Source organism: Larus michahellis, chromosome 17 (assembly GCF_964199755.1).
Source record: "Larus michahellis chromosome 17, bLarMic1.1, whole genome shotgun sequence".
Lineage (NCBI taxonomy): Eukaryota > Metazoa > Chordata > Aves > Charadriiformes > Laridae > Larus > Larus michahellis.
The window spans coordinates 4624861-4649816 of record NC_133912.1 but is presented as its reverse complement, the minus strand read 5'-3'; the positions used below and the strand labels follow the sequence as shown (position 1 = coordinate 4649816).

At 40.9% G+C, this 24956-nt stretch overlaps 1 protein-coding gene across 1 annotated transcript in view; it reads left to right on the top strand.

The window, feature by feature from the left end:
• GRAMD1B (GRAM domain containing 1B) overlaps positions 1 to 24956 on the top strand; it is a 138253-nt gene that overhangs the window by 9397 nt on the left and 103900 nt on the right. The gene's annotated exons all lie outside the window — the stretch shown is intronic.

Sequence of the window (24956 nt, the reverse complement as noted above, 5' to 3'; positions counted from 1 at the left end):
ATCTTGAGTCTTCAGAGCATAAATACTGGAAGGGCCTAACTTCCTGACTAAAGAACAAGAGGTTAATTGGATTAGTAGAGACTTAAAAAATGAATAGCTTGGTGAGAATAGCATGGTGAAAATCCCTGGCCAACCCAGGCAGGTTTACCAGCAGTCTTGCTGTAGAGAAGGTTTTAAGAGTTGGTTTCCTGACAATGCCAGGTCAGTGATCGTGCTTAGGATTTAGAGACACTGTGCTAGAAAATGCTCTTGAAACAGGACACGTGGAAAAATGGTCTGCAGGATGGAGAAAAATCAGTGGCTTGTTCATTATGCTGATGTGATTGTTTGCTGTGTTTTCCATGGTTGTGACTAGTCCAGGCCTAATGAAAGGCATGAGAAAGATGGCTTCTTCCTGTAATCGGTTCCACCCTTTGTGCTGGGAAATGGTTACAAAATAATCTTTTTCTGATCACCAGGCTGGAAATCTCAAACTGTATCTTGGATACAAGTTTTGCAAAATGCCCTTCATCTCTATTTGTGCCTCACTCCTCACCTACTTTTTCATCCTCAAGGTCAACTAACTGTGTTGTGATTGAAAGAAACATCCACGTGACTGTCTTGATTCAGTGTTATCCCGTTATTCCTTGCTTCATGCTCTGGAGACCTCTTTAAACAACTGTTGGCTGTGTGATGTTTTATCATATGAGTCACTGCAGCTGTCATCTAGCCAAGATGTACACATATCAATTTTTTTATTCTAGCCTAATGTATCAATTTCTCCTCTTCTTCCTGATTTTTTTTTTCTTCTACCAGTTTTCTTCTCCATTCTAATATTTAGCTTTTCCTGGTTCTGGGGTATGTAATAAGCAGTATTTCTCACTTTGGTTTTGAAGTCTTATAAGTGGTTGGCAAGATGAAATCAGTAGACTGGAAACTCAAGTTCCTCAGGCTAATGGAATTTTTGTGGCCAAATTACTTGGTTCTGCCACATTTTTCCACTCGTTGGCAAAGTTGGTCAGTTTCCTGTTACTATTTTTAAACTGTAGATTCAGTTACCAAATCTGTGAGATCTTTTTCCTTTGCTTTCGTTTTAATCTCCATCCTTTCTTTTACAGGATAGAGAAACCAGTGTGTAACATTAGTCTTTAATCTCATCTGAACTGAACATCTGCTCTTCCTTGCCAGAGTAAGCTTTGGGAATCTAGGCTAGATAGAGATGGGGAAAATCTAATTATTTTGTATTGGAGCAGTCTGACTGTCAAAAGACTTACTACTTCCCCCTCGTGTCACAAAGGAGAGAAAGGGGAAAAAAAATGTGATTAGTGTGTACAGAGGCTCTGGGCTACCTTTGTAGTCTAAAAAGCTCCTAATTTTATTTTAATGAGGCCTTGGGGTACAAAGGCAACTGTATCTCTGTCACTCAGCAAAGCTGGAAGAGAGCAAAATGGGACAGTGTCCCTAACATTTTAACTTTAAACTTCTGCGAGGCAGTCTGCTCCCCTGGACTAGGAATGTTTCAGCCTCTGCCCTGCTAGAAGGTCACTTGGTACTTGTGTTTTTTGGCTGCTCTTCAGCTGTCTGTGCAGTGCTATATGGGCATCTCCGATCTGGAAATACTCTTACCTCCATCAGCAGCAAGTGCTGCCTGGAGCTAATAAGGCCTTAGAGAGATGAGGGATGTTTGTGCTCCCTTTGCAAGCCCTTGCAATCTTATGGATGGAGTAAGCAGATCAGGCCAGCTGTATGTTTGTTTTCATTGACTTGTTGAAATGTCAATACCAAACAAAGCTTCTTAAATTTGGGTGTGAAAAGGGACATGGTTTGAGATTTCTCCAGTTAAACACTGAGTACTCTGTTTAAACAATATGGAACAGAAGAGCTTAGGGTGGCTGTGAATCTCAGCACTACATCAGCAAAAAAAGAAATCTTTCGGATGTTTCAAATGTGTTGTAAAGACCTTTTTGCTAAAGTTGATGTTATTAAGTACTGTGGCTCAAAATCCAGGCCCTTGAAAACAGCTTGTAACCCAAATGAGGCACAGTGACTGTTGCTCTGTTTATTTCTAAATGCAGCTTAGTTTTTATTCACTTGCTACTATGAGATCCTGCAGCGGCTGCTTGAATGTGCTTGTTTTTAGGAGCCCATTGAGTTCTGCAAGCAGGGGTTTTAGGCTTTTTTTTTTGGTAGCTCTCTTCCCCCCTCATTCATGGAACTGTCACAAAGTGTAGGAATCTGGGTTCATTGCTGCTCTGATGTCAGCCTGTTGTTCTTCTGTAATATTTGTTGATTTTTTTTCCTCCTTTAACTCAGTGAAGGCCTAAATGAAACTATTCTGGGCTACAATTTAAATGTCAAGTGTAATTATGGCTGAAATGATCTGCTTACTAGTGTTCTTCACCCTCTGGAGACATCCTTTCATCCTGAAGGCTGAACAGAAATTGAGATAAGATTGCTTGAGGCCAAAACCTGTAAGCCCTGTCTGCAAAAGAGCATTTTCTCTTGCCCTCTTTGCAATGTGATTAAATTTTATATAAGAGTATGTAATTTAAGATTAAAGGGACCATTGGAAGTATAGGAGTAACTGAGTCTCTCTGATCTCTGGCATAACCCTGAAAAGAGGGCTGAGGTTAGCTCAGTGTAGTCTTGGATTTATAGCAGAAATCTGGGAGTCAACATCTCCTGGGTTATGCCTTTCTGAAGATGGACACTGATGACTGGCTGGATGATTCTGCACCACAGGTTTAGAGCAGGTTCTTCTGGATTTTCTTTTTTGCAACAGGATTGCTTGAGAAAATTCAGAAATTCATATTTCTGTGTCCTATTCCTTGCTGCTGTGGCAGCCATAAGACTACCAGCTCGGCTTCCTCACTTTTAAAAAACCTCTGCTATTTATAAAACCTGTGAAATGGCTTTCACTTAATAAGCATATTTTAGCATCTTGTGTAACAGTACTCGTGAATGTTACATTATGGTGTATCAGTGCGATGGAGCAGGATTCTGATGAAGTAGTTTAGCTGACTGCAAAACTGCCTGAGAGAACTGGAATATGTCTTAAAATTGGGAATTGGGCTGCTTCATCTGCTACATGGGTTGGGAAGCATGAGAATGGCAAAGAGCATCTCATCTTTAACCTCTATGGTGGATAAAGTACAAGATTCTTGGACTTGTTTTAGTAAGAACTTTGGCAAGTTGGCAGAGGCATCTAAAGGTCGCTTCAACAACGACTTCCATAAGCTGAGAGTAAGAAAAGTTTCTGAAGGGGGGCGGGGGGAGTCTGTTCCTTTAGGTATCCTTTTCATGGGTTTACATATTGCTTTTCTTTTTCCATTGGCTTCTGGCTTCCTCCAGACTCAAGAGGGAGAAGAAAACTAATCACAGCAACATAGCAAATCCATGTTAATAGTTTTACTATGAGTATGCTCAAAGATATGTGCTGCATATGTGTTTAAATATGAAAATAAATGGGGTAGAGTTTTGGTGGTGGCAAATAAGCTGCTCTGAGTAACAACTTGGTGTATTCAAATCCAAATGTGCTGCTTCCAAAATGTCATAAGATGTTATGTGTAGCATTTGACTGTCTGTGTGCCATCTGCGTGTTTTCTAGCAAAGCTCTGAATAACTTGCTAATCGTTACTGTATGTGATTCCTTTCTTTAGCACCCTTGGATCGTAAGCAGAATTCCTGAGATAGTATTTTTTTTTAGGGGTTTAATTCAGCTGATCATTCCTCTTTACTGGAACTCTTATCTGAAGAGGAAATGAAGTCAGGAACTCTTAGACCTTGAGTGTTTTGGGGTAAGGAGTGATCCCATTAAAAAAAGCAAAAGGCTCCCACTAAAAGGGGGAGAGCTTAGCTTCTATATGCTGAGCTACAAAAGATGCAAGTTAATGCATCGTATCAGACAGAAATGGAAGTAACAAAGTGATTTGGGGAGAGAACATAATGTAGGCAATTTGCAGAAGATTGTGTAAGAATAGAACAAATAAACACTCGAGTAGTCTGTCAAGGGAATTCTGTTCAGTGGTAGTAGAAAATCTGTTAGAAGTGCACCCCTGAAGGATCGCTGCTTTTTTGGTTTGAATTTTGATGAAGTTACTGCAAACCTGTGGACAGTGTCTCCTGCTACTTGTAGTTCCAAACTGTTGTCTTTATGGCGATAATGGCATATAATTCTGCAGTCAAGATGCTACAGACTATGAAGTTCAATTTTCAGGCAGGCTTTTTATGCCATACCCTCACTTTCTTCCTGGCTTTTCTGCTGTCCTACTCTTCCCCACCACAGATGTGTTTGTGTGAGGCAGAAGCTCTTATCTTCCATGCTTGTCAGCTTGTTTCTGGATACATGACTCCTCTGTGTTCCACACAGCACAACTAAAGTGCATACCTTTATATAACCAAACTATCTTTTGAAATGCTTTCAAACTAGTATGCTAGACAGTATGGTTCCTATTAGTCCTCCTTCCTTTTGTCATTCCCTAGTGCAACTATCAGCAGGTTGCAGATAAGCATCTATTCAACAGAATGAATTGGTTCAAAGTAGGAGTCCTTCCCCCCAAAAATCTTTGTATGGCACATACCTTAGTAATGATGCTGGGTGGAATTGGTTACTTCAAATATTAGTCAACCTGTTATTAATTTTAATGACTATGTGTATGCAGTTGGTCTAGGTGTAAAATGTCAGTTCTAATATTTTGATGGCCCTTAGTGTCTTGCTGGAAAGAAAACTGTTAGGTAAATGAATTAGTAAATTGCATGGTGTTTCTGACTTAGACTTTAGAGAAGAACTGCTTGTGCTGGAAAAAAACAACTCTGAGATGAATTTGGAAGGAGCTCACAACTGTTAGTTGTGGCAAGGAGAGATGCACAATAGCCCAGAAACTGAGAATGTTTTTCAGCTTCAGGCTGTACAAGACTGATATCTCTTATGCCTCTTTATACAATGCGTGTATCCATATGATTGTCAGTCCAAGATAAGCAAGACTTGTTTGTGCTTTGAGATGTGAAAGAGTGGTTATTAGAGGAATACAGGTTTCTATTGAAGCTGTACACAACATAGTTTTATTTGGAAGGTGTTTACTTAAAATTGATTCTCTTGACTTAGGTACTTGTTCCTGTTCATTTCACAAACTTATTAAAATTGTTTGTCTGAATGAAACCAAAGGCTCCAGAAATTCATGACTTCAAACTGTAAACTAAGTCTAGTTCTTGCTGTAATAATGCTAGCCTTTTGCCCAAAGCTCAGTTTTATTCTCTTAATAAACATATGGTGAAAACCAATTTCACAGAATTTTTCAGAATTGGAAGGGACCTCTAGAGATCATCTAGTCCAGCTCCCTTGCTAAAGCAGGATTGCCTACAGCACATTACTCAGGACTGCATCCAGGCGGGTCTTGAGTCTCCAGAGGAGGGGACTCCACAACCTCCCTGGGCAGCCTCTTCCAGTGCTCTGTCACCCTCACCGTAAAGTGTTTTTTTTTTTCCCTCATATTTGATTGGAACTTCCTATGTTCCAGCTTATGTCTGTTACCCCTTGTCCTGTTACTGGGAACCACTGAAAAGAGTCTGGCTCCATCCTCCTTAAACCCACCCTTTAGATACTTGTAAACATTAATAAGGTCTCCCCTCAGCCTTCTCTTCTCCACGCTAAAGAGTCCCAGCTCTCAGCCTTTCTTCATAAGGGAGATGCTCCAATCCCTCAGTTATCGTTGTTGCTATATGTTGGACTCTATCCAGTAGTTCCCTGTCTCTCTTGAACTGGGGAGCCCAGAACTGGACACGGTATTCCGATTGTGGCCTCACCAGTGCAGAGTAGAGGGGGAGAACGACTTCCCTCGACCTGCTGGCTGCGCTATTCCCTGTGTGGCCTGAAATTCCATTGGCCTTCTTGGCAACAAGGGCGCATTGCTGGCTCATGGATAATTTACTGTCTACCAAGACTCCCAGATCCTTTTCTTCAGAGCTGCTTTCCAGCAGGTCTGCCCCTAACCTGTCCTGGTGCCTGACATTCTTCCTCCCCAGGTGCAGGACCCTCCGCTTGTCCTTGTTGAACCTCGTGAGGTTCTTCTCTGCCCGGCTCTCCAGCCTGTCTAGGTCATGCTGGATGGCAGCATGGCGCTCTGGGGTGTCAGCCACTCACCCAGTTTGGTATCATCAGTGAACTTGCTGAGCATACCCTCTATCCCCTCGTCCAGGTCATTGATGAATACGTTAAACAATACCGGTCCAAGTATCGACCCCTGGGGGACACCACTGGTTACAGGCCTCCAACTCCACCCTGCTCTGTTAATCACAACCCTCTGAGTCCTGCCACACAGCCAGTTCTCGATCCACCTCGCTGATCCCCTCGTCTAGTCCACGCTTCCTCAGTTTCCGAAGGAGGATGTTATGAGAGACAGTGTCAAAAGCCTTGCTGAAGTCAAGGTAGATGACATCTGCTGCTCTGCCCTCATCTAGCCAACCAGTTATAACATCATAGAAGGCTATGAGATTGGTCAAGCATGATTTACCCTTGGTAAATCCTTGTTGACCGCTTCCAATAACTTCCTGCTCTTGAATATGCTTGGATATGACATCCAGAGCGAGTTGCTCCATTACCTTCCCAGGGATGGAGGTGAGACTAACCGGTCTGTAGTTCGCTGGGTCCTGCTTCCTGCCTTTTTTGAAGGCTGGAGTGATATTGGCCTTCGTGCAGTCCTCAGGCACCTCTCCTGTTCTCTGTGACCTTTCAAAGATGGAGAGTGGCCAAGCAATAACATCTGCCAGCTCTCTCAGCACTCACAGGTGCATCTTGTCAGGGCCTGTGGACTTATGGATATCCAGTTTGGCCGAGTGGTCTCTAACCTGATCTTCCTCTAGTGGGGAAAACTCTTCCTCTCTCCAGACCTTCCCTCTTGGCTCCAGGGCGTGGGATTCATGAGGGACAGCTTTAACAGTGAAGACTGAAGCAAAGAAGGCATTCAGTAGCTCTGCCTTCTCAGTGTCTTCCACTGCTAGGGCACCCATCTCCTTTGTTAGTGGGCCTACATTTTCCCTAGTCTTCCTTTTTCTATTGATATACAGAAAGAACCTCTTTTTGTTATCTTTAACCGCGGTGGCTGAGATGAGTTCTGCTTGAACTTTGGCCCTTCTAATTTTTGCAGAAGCAGTAGCAGAGCTTTGCTACATCTTGGTATTTTTCATAAGTAGCCAATCCCCTTTTCCAAAGATCATAAACTTTCTTTTTCTTTTTTCCTGAGGTCCAGCCAAAGCTCTCTATTTAGCTAGGCTGGTCATCTTCCCTGTCTGCTTGTTTTTTGGGACTTGGGGATGCCCTTCTCCTGAGCTTTTAAGAGTTCCTCCTTGAAATAAGACCAGCCTTCCTGGGCACCTTTGCCCTTCAGGACCGTCCCCCGAGGGACACTCTCAACCGTGCTCCTAAGCAGGCCAGAGTTTGCCCTTTGGAAATCTAAGGTGGGAGTTCTGCTGGCTCCCCGCCTTGCTTCATCAAGAATCAAAAATTCTCTCCTTTCATGATCCCTCAGCCCAAGATGGCTTCCAATCTTTACATCCCCTACAAGACCTTCTCTGTTAACAAGCAGCAGGTGCAACAGGGCACTTTATCTAGTTGGCTCCCTCACAGGCTGTGTTGGGAAGTTGTCTTCCACATGCTCCAGGAACCTCCGGGACTGTTCCCTCTCTGCTGTGTTATATTTCCAGCAGACATCTGGGAAGTTGAAGTCCCTCAAAAGAACATGGGCAAGCGATTGTGAGACCTCTGCCGGCTGCTTATAGAATATTTCATCGGCCTCTACATCCTGGTTGGGGGGGGTGTCTATAACAAACTCCCACCACGATGTCCAGCTTATTGGCCTTCCCCTTGATTCTTATCTGTAAACGCTCAACAGCGTTGTCATATACATTGTTAAGTTCTTGGCATTCAAAACTGCCCCTGACATAAAGGGCCACCCCACCACCTCTCCTTCCTTGCCTATCCCTTCTGAAGAATTGGTAGCCGTCGATCACTGCACTCCAGTTGTGTGTGTCTTCTCACCATGTTTCTGTGATGGCAACTATATCGTAATTTCCCTGCTGTACAATGGCCTCTGACTCTTCCTGTTTGTTGCCCATGCTGTGTGCATTTGTGCAGATGCACTTCAGCTGGGCTAATTGCCATGTCACTTTATTGGGGGGACAAGCCCTTATTCCCACCTGTCTGCTCTCAGACATTTCTGTAGTTGCTCCTCATGTCTTTGCTAGCACATGGGTCATCATCTCCCACCTCCGCTGCAACAACTGGCTGCAAGACCTTGCTAGTGCTTTTATCCACCAGCACTGGCATGCTGCTCCCAGGCACCACTTTAGTCACTCTGGTTACATCCCCATCCCCCTTCAAACCTAGGCTTTAAACCCTTTCAATAAGTCCTGCTAACTCCAAAGAGACCCAATTCATATAATGCTTGAAGATTTGATGGCTCTGCAGTGAATTTGCCTTTTGAGTTCGTGATGCCTTTTCTCCCATAGGTTTGAGTTAATGTTCTGCAGTGGAGAAAGCGGAATTTTCCAGCTGTAAATAGCAGACCTGTTATAAGGGCCAGAGAGATGGTTTAGAAAACTGGAATTGCTAAAAAGTAGGCAAGTAAGACTATTCCTGAGCCTTCAAGAGAGGGGAATTTTATAAGGAAAAAGTTCTGTGAGTAAGGTTTTGGCAAGCAATGGGGGGGAATGTGAAATCAACCAGGGCAGGAAGAAGCAAGAGAGTTGTGGTGTAGGGTTGCAAATGCATGAAATAGTAGGGTTTGGAAAGCTGGGGGCAGGGCAGGATGTTGTGTTTGCCTTGGAATTCCCGTCTTATTAGAGAAAAGTCTTGCCTCACATTAGCTTAATGAAAACTAGGAGTAGCTTCTGTCAGGGCTGTGTAGCCTGTCTGGTGATGAACTGTGATTGTGTGTGCTTTCACAATATTTCACAAGTTCAGGGTTGTAAACTGCAGCTGAATGGATTAATGTGGATTTCCAAAACAGTGTTTGAATACAAAGTTCTCTTCAGGTAAATATAGTCTGAGAGAGAATGGGGAAGAGAAATATACAATGGAAAAAACTTGAGTAAAAGGAGACTATGACTCTGTATATCTAACTGTACCTTCTATAACTGCACAAAATATCTTCTCAAATCAGTGACAAAGCAGCCGGATCCTGGAAAAGCTGTGTGTGTTTTTTTCTGTAAGAACTTGAGACACTACCATATTTGTTTGAATGTTTCCTCCTATGCTTTACCCTCCTCAATGCTTAATGAATAAATCGGGTAGTGGCTGAGATAATGTTCCTGGTTTGCAGCTAGGAAATGGAGATGCAGATAAGCAGCTGCTTAGATGGTTTCAAATAAATAGTATTAAATATTTTGGCTGACGTTATCATGGACTAGCATGTGCTGATTAAGGATCAGATTTGACTCATTTGCTCTAGGCTTCTGATCTGTTTAAATGCTTATTTCACCATGAGATAACAGCGTATGTTTACCTGGGACTACTGTAGGGGGAGCTCAGTGTAACTGCATCAGACTTAGTTTAGGTCAGTTAACTCTTGGCCTCAGTGACTAGACCACCATCCAACAGTAATATGCGTTGCTATGGTTTAGTCTTCTGTCTAGTGAAGAAAATGGGATTTTCCAGAAGTCGTCTTGTATTAGATGGTGCCTGTTCCAGAGTCTCCATTCCTAACATCACCTCAGAATAAGTACCATCTTCTTCAAAAGATGCTAATCTGGTGGTACTTGTAGACAAGCAGGATGAAAATTTACCGAAATCTCTCCGTGTTTTTCATTCGGAGCAGGCGGAGGCTTGCAGATTTGTAAGGCTGAGAATAGTTGGGGATTGTGTGTGAATTTACAGACCTCTCCTAACTTTTTTTAGCTTGGATCATATTTGATTATGCCAAGTTGCACTGGACTGGCTCCTAGGTTTAGTAGTAGTATGGTGTATTATAACCATATAGACAGATGTTTGTATGTCTCCAGTGCCTGCGGGCACTGGAATCCCTGGCCAACACCAGATCTCAAATATGCCAGAATTCTTATGCCAGTAGGTCGCAATGCCAGTCATGAAGTAGGCAGGTACTTGAATGACACCTTTCCTGGTTTGTGTGACTCTTGTTTTACATATTTAGGTAATGATCATTCGGTGTCTTCCCACACAAACCCCCTCCCTTCATCTCCTCTGACAGCCAGAGCTTGTTTCCATGGAGCTATTTCATCCATACCTTAGAAAACCTTTTTTCTGTTTCCCTATAGACATAATTTGAGGTTTCTATGGCAACATCTGAAGAGGGAAGGCCCATGATATCTTAAGCAAGAAGTGATTCTTGGTAAGCCCCATGTATGATTGTATGCTCAAACACACATGATGGCAGTGTTCACTGCCCTGTTAGTTATTCTGGTATATGTCAAATATGGTGGAAAAAAGCCTGAGCAACTGCCTGACTTAAGAAAGCTCAAACTCTGAAAGTTACAGTTCAAAAAGAAAAAAGGAGTTTTGAGCTGTTAAGATTAACTGTGTCATGCTGTATATAGCAGTAAAGACATTTGAGATCAAAAATGAATGGTGCAATGTAACTTCATTCAATGTCAGTGGATTTAGTAGAAGGATAGTAAGTCCTGTAAATCCATAAGCTTTTGTGTTTTAATATTTAAAGAAGTAGTAAAATAATATATTAAAAATGAATTAAAGAATTAAACAGATTATATGTAGGAAAAAATATATCTAGAGAAAAATAGTTTTTCTTTTAAACTTCCAGTATTTATTTGGGGGAGGAAGTAAGTAAAATATTCACTCTAAATTATGCAGAGGCCAACATCAACAGCATTGTGTCGTTTCAGGAGGATCAGGAAGTGGAGTTCATTTGTGTTGGAAGCACAGTAGAGATCAGGAAATGACTGTAGTTGAAATAGCAGAGTCTGATCTGAGGCTTTGTGTATGGTGGGGCTGATAAAAGAAAATCAAGACTGGAGCTGGCTAGAAAAAGATACTAAACACTTCGGGGGAAAACATGAAGGGTGGTTTTAAACTACCTGAAACAGGTTTGCCACATTCTCTCCTACAGTACCTCTGCTCCTCAGCCAGCTATTTGAACTTCAGTTTGAACTGATAGGAGGTGAGAAGAATATAATATGTTTAGCAATAACTATTAATCTCTTATTTTTGTCACGCCTATCTTTGAACTATTTGTCTCGCCTGGGTTCCACTGTACTTCTAGAGAAGTTTTACTTGCTCTGAGTTGATGAGACGTTTTATTGCTTGTAGTGATTTCTAGATCACATCCTGTGACTTTATTCTTGAAAGATCCTTTGAAGAATGCTGGTGAAGGAAAAGGTGCCAAAAACTCTTCAAAGAAACTTAGCCCTGGGTATTTTTGTCAGTTCAGTGAGTTGGAAATGTATTTCAGTGGTATTAAGTGAGAGGCAGATGGCAAGGCTCTGCTAATGACTCATAAATAGAGGGTAGCCTGTGGCAAGTTTTGTGAGTTTGGCTGAAGTGCTGTGTCTGGAAGTGGATTATCAACTATTGCATTAAAAAAATGCCTTAAGAAAAATGTGAACCTTGGAAAACGTGGGCCTTGAGTCTTCTGTTAGAAAACTATAGCTCTTTGTATTCTTGTCACTTGCCTTTTCTTGAATTGAAAATTACTAATATGGACTGTGTCCTTGTTAAGGAATCAGTTTAACATTCATGTGCATCTTTGCTACTTGGATTACTGGCAGCTGTTGTTTGACACTATGAGCTTCAGTTCACTCTTTATTCTGTGTGTATTTTCATAAGCAGCACCTGGGAGTGAAGAAACTTGTATATAAACCTAATTCCTAGTGTAGTCCACCTGGTAATTCCTAGGAGGGGGAAAAGAAACCCCTTTAGGCATATCCCAGTTTTCGTGCATCCAGTCAGACTGCTGATCCCTTCTAGAGTGAAAAAGGATGTGTGGAGTTACTAGTCACTTCTGAAAAGTTGTATCTTTAATGTTCTCTGTGAGACACCTTCCTTTCACATTTCTTGCTGCCTTCTGTCCTAAAAACTGATGCAGAAAAGCTGCTGCTTAGAGGAAGCTCCATGTGAGGGACAGAATCTCATCAGTGTATGCCTGCAGGCTGGACACCCACCTGACAGCCACTCAGTTTCCTTCTGGTCCTTGTGGCAGCTGCTGTAGTAGCAGTTGCTGCTTGCAGTTGCTTTCTGTGCTTGCTGAAATGCCAGAGCAAGCTGCTAATTCACTGCAGTTTCAGACAGATTAGGGCCAGTGTTATAAATGCGATCTTTGTTAGTCATAATCTTGTTGTTTGCTGCTTCTGGCTTTGAAGCTGCTTTTAGGATAGCAGTGGGAAGAGTGCCACGGAAGATCCTGCCTGATTCTCATATATTATTCAGCAGGATTTCCTATGATCTGGTGATCCTCCCTACTCCCCCCTTTCTGTCCACATAAAATCCATACAGAGTGTGCCTTGCCTCCAACACCACTGCAGCTCCCAAAGGTGATGAAATGAATCCAGTGCTCTGTTTTAGAGGTTTCACTGATCAAGATAGCCACAGAAGACTGCCTGTGCTCTCTGCAGTTTGCTTAACCCCGTAAGTGCTGCACTACTGTGTGGGTGTTGTACTGGCTATTTGAAATGTGTACTCTACTGGGCATTTAAACTTAAGCAATTTTGGTTCAAAAGAAAGTATCGGCTACCAGAAAGGAGAAAAGCGTGAGTAGATGTGCAACAGTGGGTATTAAGGCTTGTGGATTGTGGTTTATGTTTTTTTATGTGAGGCTGTACAGAACAATAGCAGCTTCCTTGATGTGTTTGTGAAGGAAACTGCAATAAATGTGAAGAAGTTTGCTAGTGTAATTGGAATGTCGAAGTGCTATATAGAAAAAGCATTATGATGGTACACAGGTCAATTTCGTAAAACATCTTTTCTTGACTAGTGATATACAGGTGAAATGATTTATATGCTGTTGTGCATACAATAAATTACTAGTCTGTAGTAGAATTGTATTTATATGAATGTTAGATGCCCTGTTATCCTCAAAAATAAGGTAAGTGGTGAGTACTCGAGACAGATGAAATTGGTCAGAAAAGTGTGAAGCGATCTCAAGAACGCAAGTTCATACAAGTCTTTGGTTACAAGCCCTTGGTTGTTACTTATGTTCACATCTTTTACCTCATCAGTGGCCATTTTGAGTGAAATAATGGATCTTGATCCTCTGAGACAAGTCATTTGTGGTTTTCCCTTGTTTTATTCTTGATTTTTTTTTAGCATAGGTTCATTTGAGAAAATGGCTTGTGTAAGCACCTGTTGAGAAAGTGTGTTCCTACCATGGTTACTTCAGAAAATATCTAATTCCTGCAGTTTTCTGCATTTTACATGGCAAACACCAGTCAGTGGTGACATGATGTAGATTTCCTACTCCCAGAGCAGTGCTGACTTGTATGTTCACAAGTTTGGTGCAACTGCTCTGGATAGCTGGATAACTTCCTAGAGCTGAGCTTCTCAATTCTTCATGCATGTGAGTTTGCTTAAGTGATTTGAGACTGACAGATGATGATTGTTTTTATTTGTGTGACACAAACCTTCTGGATGTCTTGAGCAGATGCTGTTGAATTCTCTTTTTTGAGTGGGAGAGACTCAGCCTGCTTATCCATCTGTCTGGGCTTCTGCCTCATTAATTGCTCTATATTTTAGACTAAGTGGGCAGATCATTTTGATCTGAGCTGTTAGGAAATGTATTTTTGTCTCAGACACACAGCTCTTTGTGTAGGTATTTGTATACCTGATTTGTCTGTCTTAAGTTTGGAAAAAATGGAATAATGTCTCTTGCACAGCAGTTCTTTCAATAAGCACAAGTACCTTGTAAAAGGTGCATTAGCAATTATTCTTATCCCAAAAACCCGCTCGGTATGGGAGTACAAATTTCACTGGAGGTTTTATAACACTCAATGATTGTCTGAAAATCCTGTGGAACTATGACTGCGGAAACAAAGTATGTGAGTACAGACAAATTGTTTTCCCCTCTAGGCCTTAGTTTTACTAGGTAAAAGCTAGTAGGAGTATTAATTACCTGTGTTGTACTGGAGATGAAAGCTTAATTTGCTATCTGCAAGCTTTCACTAGGATTCTGATGGTAATTCTGTATAGTGGTCTAAGCAAATGCTTGAAGCTCAGAAACTGCTTTCCAACATGCTTAAACCAAGGGGTAACTTCAAAACACACTGAGTCTTCAGAGACAATATCACACCTTTAAGATCAAAGATGCAACAAGTCCTGTTTCTTAGGTCAGGGATGAAATTTATGATCTCTTTGGAGGCAGACTACGTTGTAGTGGAAGAGAAGGAAGATCAGCAGGGCCCCAGGCTCTGTCCCAAAAAGACAGAAGGAGGTTTGTTGCTTTGTTGGTATGCACTTAGTATTTAAATAAAAAGCTTTACTTTGAGAACTCTTCAGGAATTGCATTGGGCAATTGGCAGTCATCCTACTGCTACCAATACTTTTTTAACTATGCCTAGTTATAAAGCCCATTGGTTATTTTAGATCCAAATCAACCACTTTATTAAATTTAAGGCACAGAGCTTACTAGATGTTATTTACATCAGGGACACTGATTCGTCCGAAGTAGGTAATTGCCAGATTCCAGTGCATTAGAGGAAGACATCTATCTCATGTCTCACTGAGCTTCCGCTTCTTTATTCTTTTCCATTTAATCTAGGCTTTTCTTTATTACAACTTTATAAAGGTGCTATTGTGCAGTTTAGCCCATGTCAAGCTGGTGAGAGGCCCAGAAATATAACTTTAAAAAACAACCTAATAAGTGTCATTGCTAGTCTCTAATACTGGTTGGCTGGGAAGAAGTGGGAGTAAAATTGCATGCAATAAAGAATGAATGGCAGATGTATTTATAACTAATGAAAAGATTCTGTGAGGAACTAAGTATTCATTCCTGTAAAGGTTATTGACTCAGATGCTGAGTCTGGGCTGAATAATTTTCTAACTAAGAGTCAGAACTTTGGAAACTGAATTCATGGTTCAAAGGTTTCATCTCTGCCTGCTCTCCAGTTCAGTTTCAAATGTAGTGACAGCGTTTGCTGGAACTGGCTTTTTCTCCCCACCCCTCACTACAGCTGGAATTCGACCCTGAGAATAAGACGATGTTCTGCTTGTAAGTTATTAGTTCAGTCTGTAAAATGTACTGCATAATCTTATGTAGAAATTAAAAAAAAAAACAACAAAAAACTTGAAAGATAAATAGTTCAAATTAGAAATGTCTTGGAATGACACCGTTTCCATACAGGCATCCACACACCTTCCCTGTGTCCTCTACCCCTTGTACTTGATATGCGCTTTTAAAATTAGCAGCAGTTAATATTTTAACATCCAGGAACAGTCTGCTCTGAGAAAGGAGCCTTTGATTTCTAAATTCAATAGGCAGGACAAAATTGGAGATGCAGACACTCTTGAAAGATCTGATTCATTAAAAGTGATTAGCCAAAGGTTATTTAATCTGTAGCAGATACTGAAGTTAAAGGCTGAAGTCCTGATCTGCTTTCCTTTGTTTTAGTAATTGTTCTCACATTTTACAACAAACTTATATTTTCTTACTTGGTTAGCAGAGTTATGAAAGAAGGAGCAACTCCAAAAGGTATTTGACCGCCCTCCCAATTTTTGGGTTAAAACTGGTATCCTTTTGGTTTTTTTCTTTTTTTGAAACAGAAAAATGTTACTGAGGGGGGGGAAAAAGCATAATTAAGCCTACTGTGTGATCTCTGTAGAATTCAATTTTTGGAAAAAAGAAGAAATAGTTTTAACTTTGTAAAATGTCATGATGGGAAAAGGGTAAAATCTGGACCCAAATCTTTCCTGGTGTAACTTCTTCAATTTCATTGATTTATACTAGGGATTAGTTTGTTCTTAGTAAATGCTATGTATCATGTCTTGCACACCTGGCTAGCAAAATGTGTCTGCACCCAGCTAGGCCCTTCAGCTTAGCTTTTCTTTAGAATGTGTGCCCAATAAGAGGGTTTTTTCCTAAAGATTTTTCTCGGAATGAGTCTCTGAACCAGAAAGGAAGACAAAGGTTCCAGCCTGAGCTGGGATACTTGACTGATTGTATCTTCTCCGATGCCAATTTGATCCTTGGTCTGCTAGTGCCTGCTCGTAATGCTTTCTCCTTAAGTGCATCTGATGTAACTTCAGAACATCTTGTACTCTGAGGGGAGAACTGTGTGAAAATCCTTATTTTCTGTATGAGTATTGAGACTGCTGATATGGAACAACATAAGAGGAGCAACTGGAATGTTGGAAGAAAAACATTTTAGCTTATGAAGGAACTCTGGTGCCAAGGAGGTTAAATGCAGTTCCCGAAGTGTGTGAATAGGATCAATAGGTAATCAGAGTTCCCAGCTCTTGGAGAAGGATATTCTGTGGCTTATGGGTGATGAGTCAGGCTAACCTTAAGGCTGCGCTGTACCCTATTTCTGCTATTGTCCAGTGAACTGGTTGACAGATTCCTTGGGGTGAAAGATGATTCTGTGGATGGCTTGCAAATTCATGGGAGAATAGCACTGTTAGGTGTGAAAGTGTCTGGTAACATTTAGTGGCAGCTGATGACTTCAAACACTTGCAGTGTTGTGTTAAAAGTATTTCCTGTGTACCTGTATTTAGCAGTATCTTAGAGGCAAGGAACCGTTTTAAAAGCAAACTCATGCTGACTGTATAGCACAAGCTAGGCTGTTACACTGGTTGCAGCTTCTCAGCCGCTAGAGAGCAGCAGGGTCTCATTTTGATCAAGGGTGCCTTATCAGCTGTTCTGTTTCTGCCGTAGTTGGTCTGCAGAGACTCTGTGGGGCTCTGGACTTTGGAAAGCAGGAATAGGAACCCGGACCAAATGTAAAATGCATCTCGTTGTAGGGATTCATGACACATTCAAGAAACCTCAGGCTGAACAAGTGATCCATCATGGATGTTCCACTTAAATCACAGTTCAGATGGTGAGGCAAACAGTCTTGTGAAGAGAACTTAAGATGTGATATCTAAAAATTTAGTTAGATGATAAAAAAAGCCCTATTTCAGTTGGATGAAGGAGCCCCTGTAATAAGTAGCTTGCATCTTGTAGAAACTATAGCCTCTATATTAAAAGACAAAAAAAAAGAGAATTTCTTTTAGTTTATGGTCATTACTGGTGTTTGTAGCTCTGGGCATAGATGAAATAGATAGAGCACAGTCTGGGCATTGTTAGTGTAAGCTTCCCCCAAAGCACTTGACTCTGACCTTGATTGAGTGCCTCTGCAGAGTTTGACCTTGCTTTCCCCACAAGTCTCACAAGAGTACAATAATGGTAATTTGGAGGGAAAATATGGGAAGCAGACCTCTGGCAATTGCAAAGTAAGCTGACAGTTCTAAGTTATTTCACTAAAAAAATAGACTGATGATCCTCGGCAACTGTTTGGAACTAAGTTGGTGAGAGACTCTGTGGCACTCAAAATTCCATGTGTATATTTAGCTTATTTACAACCTGTATTAGCAATGTAATGTACTGTGTTGCAGCAAAGGCTTCACTAGCCTTAGCACATGGAAACGTAGTAGTGGATTGCTGCTGGGAAGATGTAACTAGGAGGGTGACGTCTGTCATGTTTGGGCAATAGCTGTAATGACTGGTTTCTAAGATATGCAGGATCTGCTACATTCCTTAGTGTATTGTGGAGGCATTTAACAGTTTTCACACCTGCACATGCATACTCGGGTAAAACTTCTCCCTGAGGGGCATATTCAGTGCATTCTGCTTATACATGATAAATGTGGCATCTGCTTTTTGACATTGCATGTGACAGTGCTTTGTGATCTCAATGTATAGAACTTTTCCATAGTCATTTACTGTAATCTCTTCTTATTGTGATGCTGCAGGCATGGTATGTGCACTGTCTTATGTGTGCTCTATTATGCAAACAAACATGGGAATGAGTTTTTTAGGCTATCAAACACGTTTATTGCATGTAATACACGTCAATGGAGAGAGATTTGTATCTGTATCATGTGATATGTGTATGTTGAATATGTGCTGGGGGGAGGAAGAAATGCACTCAGCTGGCTTCATTTCCATAACAGCAAGTGCAGCATTGTAAGTGTGAATGGCAGAGCCAGCTGGAGGAGACACTTTTCAATTGTCCATAAAGTATTTTCCAAATAGCTCTCTTCCAGAGATCATGATGAAAAATGGCAGTTGTCTCAGGCACTTTTCTAATTGAAGGAATGGGCTCTATCAGCCTTACTGCTGAAGTTGTGGATAATTGAGGTAATGGACAGGAATGGTATTTATAAAGCAGTTTCTACATGCTTATTATAAAATGAGTTTACCAGTCATAAGGATGAACCTTTTCTGTCCCTCTGTCATGGTAGTGGCTCTTGGGAGTTCAGAGCAAGTTGGGGTGGTTTCCATTTGGCCTTGTGCAGAATGAGACTTGAGGAAAATCTTTTTCTGGCAGACATTCATTTCATCAGTATTTTTGTAGGACAAAGAAATGTTCTGCCTCTTCCTATCCTGTAAAGAAAAAAGGAGGGAGATGACAGTTGTTTCAGGATTGTTTTTAGCTGTCTTAAATATGACGGAAAGCAGAAATACCGAAGACTGTTCCACTTCCAGCCATGCTGTTGGTACGAAATAACGATCTACAGGTAACACTAACATTTATTTGCTTTAGACTGAGTTTTAGATTCCTATATTTCCTGTGTCAGTCATGCAAAGAGCATGGACGTCTTGAGCTGGGAACCGCTGCTTGTAAGCAGATACAAATTTTAGTTGGAGTCAGGTGATCTTAGAAAGGACAATACAGTACTTGCTAAAGCATTTGGTATTTTTTCTTTCTGAGCTAAAACAAAGGCCAGGTAGAAAGCAGATGTATATACCCCCTACTTACAGGAAGGGCACTGCATGTATTGTAGGAGTTTGAGATTCAAGTCTCTAAGATTTCTGATTAGGTAAAGAAAAATCTTTTTCCAGACCGACTGCTTTTCGTACAAGTAATTAGTTGCATCTTCCTCGAATGAGAAGAAAAATGATCTTGTGAGAGTCTCAATCACGGGACTGTAGGGTATTCTGTAACAAAACAACATTGCTTCTTTTTTCAGTTTTGTTTGAAAGTGGTTTTTTTTTATTTTGCCCAGGTGCAGAATGGAAACAAATACCAAAACCTTGCTGCTCTTGTACTTTGGCTTGTCCTCTTTCTTATATACACTCATTGTTTTTCCTTTCAACTAGTAATGCCTTGTGCTTTGTGGTCTGTGCTTTCTTGATGAGAGGGGCTTTTTATCTGTGGAAGTTTCTTCATGCTTTCATGCAGATACTGTGTTTTCTTCAGTTATTTGTACCAAAACCACAAGTGGTAAGAATTCCAAGAGCATTGTGCTGGGACTTAAGTCTAAATTTTGGTGGCTAAACTAAAGAGGGGAAAGAGTTAAGTTCTTAGTGAAACTGTTTTGTAAACAACAAAGCAAAATGTTTGGAGTTTTTTAGAGGGTAGATGATTATGTTTTGGTATCCAGGTGAATAAGGATGTGTAAACCTGGGAGAACACTTACCCTGTGGTGAACAATGCAGTATGCTGCTTAGCTGTATGTGCTTGTTCACCCCTGCTCTCAGTTGAGAGTCTAACTTTTGTTGTTTGTTTTGAGAATACTGGCTGGGCTGCTCACAAATGCTACAAGGCCTAATTACTGCTGTGCTGAACACTTGTTAGGGTGTGATTTGGAATCCAGCTTTATAGTGCTTCTTGCATGTGGTCTAGCAGATGGAAGAAAGGATTTATTTTAATCTAATTTTGCTGCTCTGGGGGGAAAATAAACTTTTCAAATTCTTAATGAGAACTCTTGAGAGTTTCACACCTGTGTAGGCAATGGGTTTTATCTTCCCAAATAGTTCAGTGAAGTTTTTCAGTGTGCTTGAGGTGCAGGTTTCTGTGTGCAGTCTGGGTTAAATACAGTAAACCTGGCTGACCTGAGTTAGTGAAGCAGGCATTTTTAGCTGGATCGGGAAGAACGTACTGTTCAGAGACCTTTTGTACTTACAGACTTGTTCTCCTGTTTAATGGTTTGTGCTGTGAACTGTGACCCATTAGTTAACTGCTGTACGGGTAGAGGAATTACAAGGAATTTGGACAGAGTCCCTTTGCTTCTTTCATATGCAATGTATATAGTGCAAACCAAATGCCAGGCTCCTGTGGAAGTTAATTCTAATGGTCTCCCCATGTTTTGTGAGGGACTGCATCTAGTTGATCTACCCTAGATCTCTCCATTATATTTATGAGAAGCAATGAACTTTCCTTTCGGATGCTCAAGTGAGAGGTCTTGAGCAGTGTAAATAAGTAGTGTCAAATAATTCACTTCAGTTGTAAATTGCAAAGAAAACTCAAACTGAGAAAAAGGTCTTGGAACCTTTGCCCTGTTGCTGTCTTCTGTTGGATTATTGCAAAGTCATGACACTGATTTAATTTATTTGCTTGCTGTCTTCAGCTCAACTGTCCCCTTTGATTTGGAGGAAGAGCACTACCTGAAGAAATGAACTGTGAAAGTATTGTCCTAATTCTGAAAAAAATATATAATGTGCTATGCTATTTGAATTGTTTGACAATTTCTGGAATTCTGGATGGTATCTGAAGAATCTGGGGTTTGCTACTGTGTATGAGGCCAAAAATTTAAATGCCTAGTTGTGTGGTACTCCTGTTAGTAAGAATTCACAGATTGAAGTCTCTAATGGTTATTGCTGACATGAGAATTACTTCTTTTGGAAGGGAAGGCACAAACAGATACAGGTTAACCTCTAAGCAGAAAGCCCTGTTGGAATTGGCTTCCTCTTCAGCCTTTTCAAGTATTGTTGAAATGGCGAGCAACTAATATGTAATACTAGGTATATGCCGGAAGTTGTGTTTGGTTCTGGTAGGACAGATTGGATGCAATGTGACTAAGCCTATTGCAGGCCCTCGCATGTTGTTACCCACATCGTTGGTGGTGACAATGATGTGATTCTGGTAGGAGTTGAGAGTTACTGTTCCTAGTTTTTGCATTGTGTAATCTTCTGTAATGCACATAGCACATGTGTAGGCTGTGCTTTGCACTGTGAGTGCAAGTATGTATACACCTCTATTTTAGTTCAGAGACCAAAATGACAGACATGTTTAAGTCTTATCCCATAGGCCAGTGCAGTTCACATAACTTATCCAAAAGTTGATTTCTCACTGACTGGAGACTTGATTTAAAGCACTTCTATTATTTTTGGTCAAACTGCAATGAGAACTGTTTTGTTCTTTGGTCAGGTGGCATGAAAGGGACATCTTGAGTCCTTTGGGATAAAACTGTGTTTATGTTCCTTCACAACATGATTTTTGGGAGATGAAGGAAGAGGTACTGAGATAGTGTTTAACCCAGGTAATTGGTATTTGTGGTCATTAAAGAGTGTGAAAGACTGTTTGTGGCAAGTCCTGAATAAATGTTGTACCGAGCAGGGAAGAATTAAGAAATGCACGGGCCACGGGAATGTCTCCATCTTGCTTTGTGTAATACACTGAGGTATCTCACCCTGCAGCCTGTGAAATTTGTCATCTGTCTTGTAACATAGTCCTTGAGTTTCAGAGAACACATGCAGGTATCGGGTATCACATAGCCAAAAATTGACTGTGTATGTTCAACTGATAGCAACTGCTGGTTGGTTGGTGGTGCATGATTTAAAGGGACAGATCTGTGGGCGACTAAAAGTTAGAATGGTTAGCCAATACATGCTCCTTGCATGTATCCACAAGTCGTCATGTGTCAAATTCTGATAGGCCACATTCTAACTCTAACCTGCAAAAAAACAAAGGATGGCTGAAGTCTTAGTGCAAGGAAGTGTTCCAGTGTCAAAGATAACATGACCGTTCTTGCAGAAAACTTCTGGAATGCATAAGTAAATGCAGATAAATATATTAGTTTTTCAGTTAAACTCACAGAATTACTTCAGAATTTTTACAGAAAACAAAACATGCGAGTTTTGGAATTTGAAAATCAGAGTTTTGAGCTAGCAAGGGTTGTTCTGTTGTAGCCATGGCAGGTTTCTCATGCAGAAGCTGCTGCTTTCAACTCTGTGCACAGAAAGGAAAATAAGTTAAATGTGCTATTAAACTGTAGGAAAAGGGGAGTTTGGAAAGCTATGGCTTGAATTTTTCCAAGTCTGTAAAGTGCAGTAATCTCCCTGCCTGACCTGACAGAGCTTCTATAGCCAGATATTGTGCATCTGAGTGACTTTGTTAGTCTTCTGAATAAGTTGCGTGTGTTTCCTATATCTAAAAAGAACTGGGTTTAATAAATTGCTTTCTTACAGTGTACTCACAGTGCCATCTCCTATTCTTCTCCTATCTGTATTCAGACATGCTATCTACCAGGGATGACACTTTGCTGTCCCTGAAACACATGGGAAAGCTATTAGGGGAAGGACTGCCAAAGGATCTGGGCTGGCATTAGTTCATGTTCTTCATTCAAGGAAGGGATTTTTAGTTTTTCAGAGCATTTTCTTTCCTCTTTGCTTAATGTATAAGTCCTCTTCGGGGGACACTGGAAAACCCACAATGTTTAATGAGGAGAAAGGCAGAGAGATTGTTGATCAACCTGAAGCATTGACAGCCATGTGCTGCTCTAATGAATCTGTGGTTAGATGGGTCATTAAACAAGGATCTAGCAACACACAGGCTCTCATAGAAGCAGTCAAATGGTGCTGTTGTGATTTGTACAGAAATAGTGCTTGATCATGGCTGGTATTTTTCACTTTCTGGGTCAGGTGTTTGAGCTGTCTCTCTTATTACATAGCTTCTCTTTTTTTTTTTCTAAGAGCATCAGACAAGTGGCCAGCATCCTCTCTCCAAAATAAAAATGCACTGAGAATGTTGGAGTGCAAGTAAGTGTTGCTTACTAGTCAGTTAAGTACTTGGAATTAAAGGGATAGTTCCCATGCATGTGTACCTTGTCCTAAGTGGAAGGGTTCTCATGGAGCAGTCTGAGAGAATTATTTTCAGTTTTGTATGTGTGAAAGGGGTGGGAAAGGATCCCGTCTTGCTGAAGTGAAGTGAATTCCAGTAGTGTTCAGTGAGGCTGAGGGTGAAGAAATTGTACTGGTGTGGCCACAGCAGCAAAAAGCAGATTGGTGAAAAGGCTGGTTTTTCCTTGCCAAAGAAAGTGATTACCAAATACTGCTATTACCCAGAGCAATGTAGTAGGTCTCTTGTTGATTAGTTAGCACCTGTGGGGATTTTGAGTGCATTTGACATTTTGCAGTGTCCACTGTGTGACTTATTACTAAAGAAAGCATGCAAAAGTGCAAACTGTGACCCTTCTTATTTGCACATTATTCTGCAATTAAATGAGAATCTTGCATAGTTGCTAAAAGATTCCACGAATCAAGCCTGTTAATACATGGAGCAAAACTTCTTTATGATAGCCTCCAAAGGGATACTAATCCCTTCCCCCAAAGTTGCACGTATTTGCTCTTGGTTAAAATTTAGGAATGATATTGTGGGCTTTTGATTTTTTAGATGCCATGGGAAGGAAGATGATGAAAGTTAATTTTCTGTGTTAACAGGTAGCTGGTAATATATTATGTACAGGTGGCTTCTGAATGTGTGGTGACATGATAGAAATCATGGCATCAGGTGGCTGAGAGTACTCAGGTTCAGGTTTAGGTTTCTCCGTATTGCAGAGGAGGAAGAAGTAGTATCAGCCCTTGAAAGGCAGAGAGGATGTACAGCTACTCATGCAAGTCTTCAAATATGGAATATTGATGTTTTGTCTAATCTGTAGATTTTTTTCTTGGACTTGAAAAAACTTTTTATTTCACTTTAGTCTTTTCAAGTAGGTGTTTCTAGAAGGCATTCTGATTGTGTGTGTACATGCATCTGATGCATAGACACCAAGGTGATGGGAGCTCCAGAAATTGATTTGAAGAGTTGCTCAAGCTATTAACTTACAGGATGAGCAGAATAAAAAGGACAGTACAACAAGTAGAATATAGCAACTGAGGATTTAAAAAAACCAAACCCCAAACATATTATTGAAATGTTGCCTTCCCCCTTGTTCCTGCTGTTAGAATTCTTCCTTTTCTGATGTGTTCAGTTGTCTATATCCTAGATGTCAGGTTTTGATGTTCAAAGTTCTTGTGAAGTTTATTTTCAAACAAAACTGAGGCAATCCATGCAAGAAAAACTATTTTGATTTGGGTTGACAAATATTTTCTAACCTGAAACTAATATTTTTAAAGGTTCAGGCTGTTGAACAAAAAAACTAAAGCTGTGTCAGGTTGATTTAGAGATGCTTTTTTTTCTGACAGCACACTTTAAATTCACACAGCTGAATTCTAATCACTCCTTCAGAGAATTTAAGTTCTGTGTCTGTTTTCCCCCTGAAAAATACAGCTTCATTCAGGAGTATTCAGTGAAATTCAGGGAATCTTGATGGATAATCTGTTATGCTGTTTGTTTTTCCTGATTTAGGTTCATTACCAGAGTTCTGCAAGGCTTGTCCTGAGGCTGCTATTCCTCCTAGTGCCTGACCGTTGGTAGAGTTTCCTTAGCATATTAAATGCCTGGGAACCTTCCATGTAGTGTGTCTTTCCTGGTCTAAAATCTGTTCTGCTTGTCTAATTGTCTTCATGTGGTGTCTTTGTTGGTTCCTGGACCTGCGACCATCCATCATCCACTGTCATTTTGGAAGCAGCGTTGCCCTCCAACAACTTCTTCTGTCAGCTTTCACTCATGTGAACCCGAGCCTAAAAAAACAGCCAGCCTCCCAGTTCTGGTACCACCTGCTGCTACTGCCTTTTTAGCTATTCCTCAGTCCCTCTCCTCCTTTGCCTTCTCTGTGAGCGGTCAATGGGGACAAAAACAAGCTGTGAAAGAAGGCTGAAAGTCCAAGTTTACTTGCTCCCTTCCTCCATGGGGTGGGCTTTCTGAGCAGGAAGGTGGGA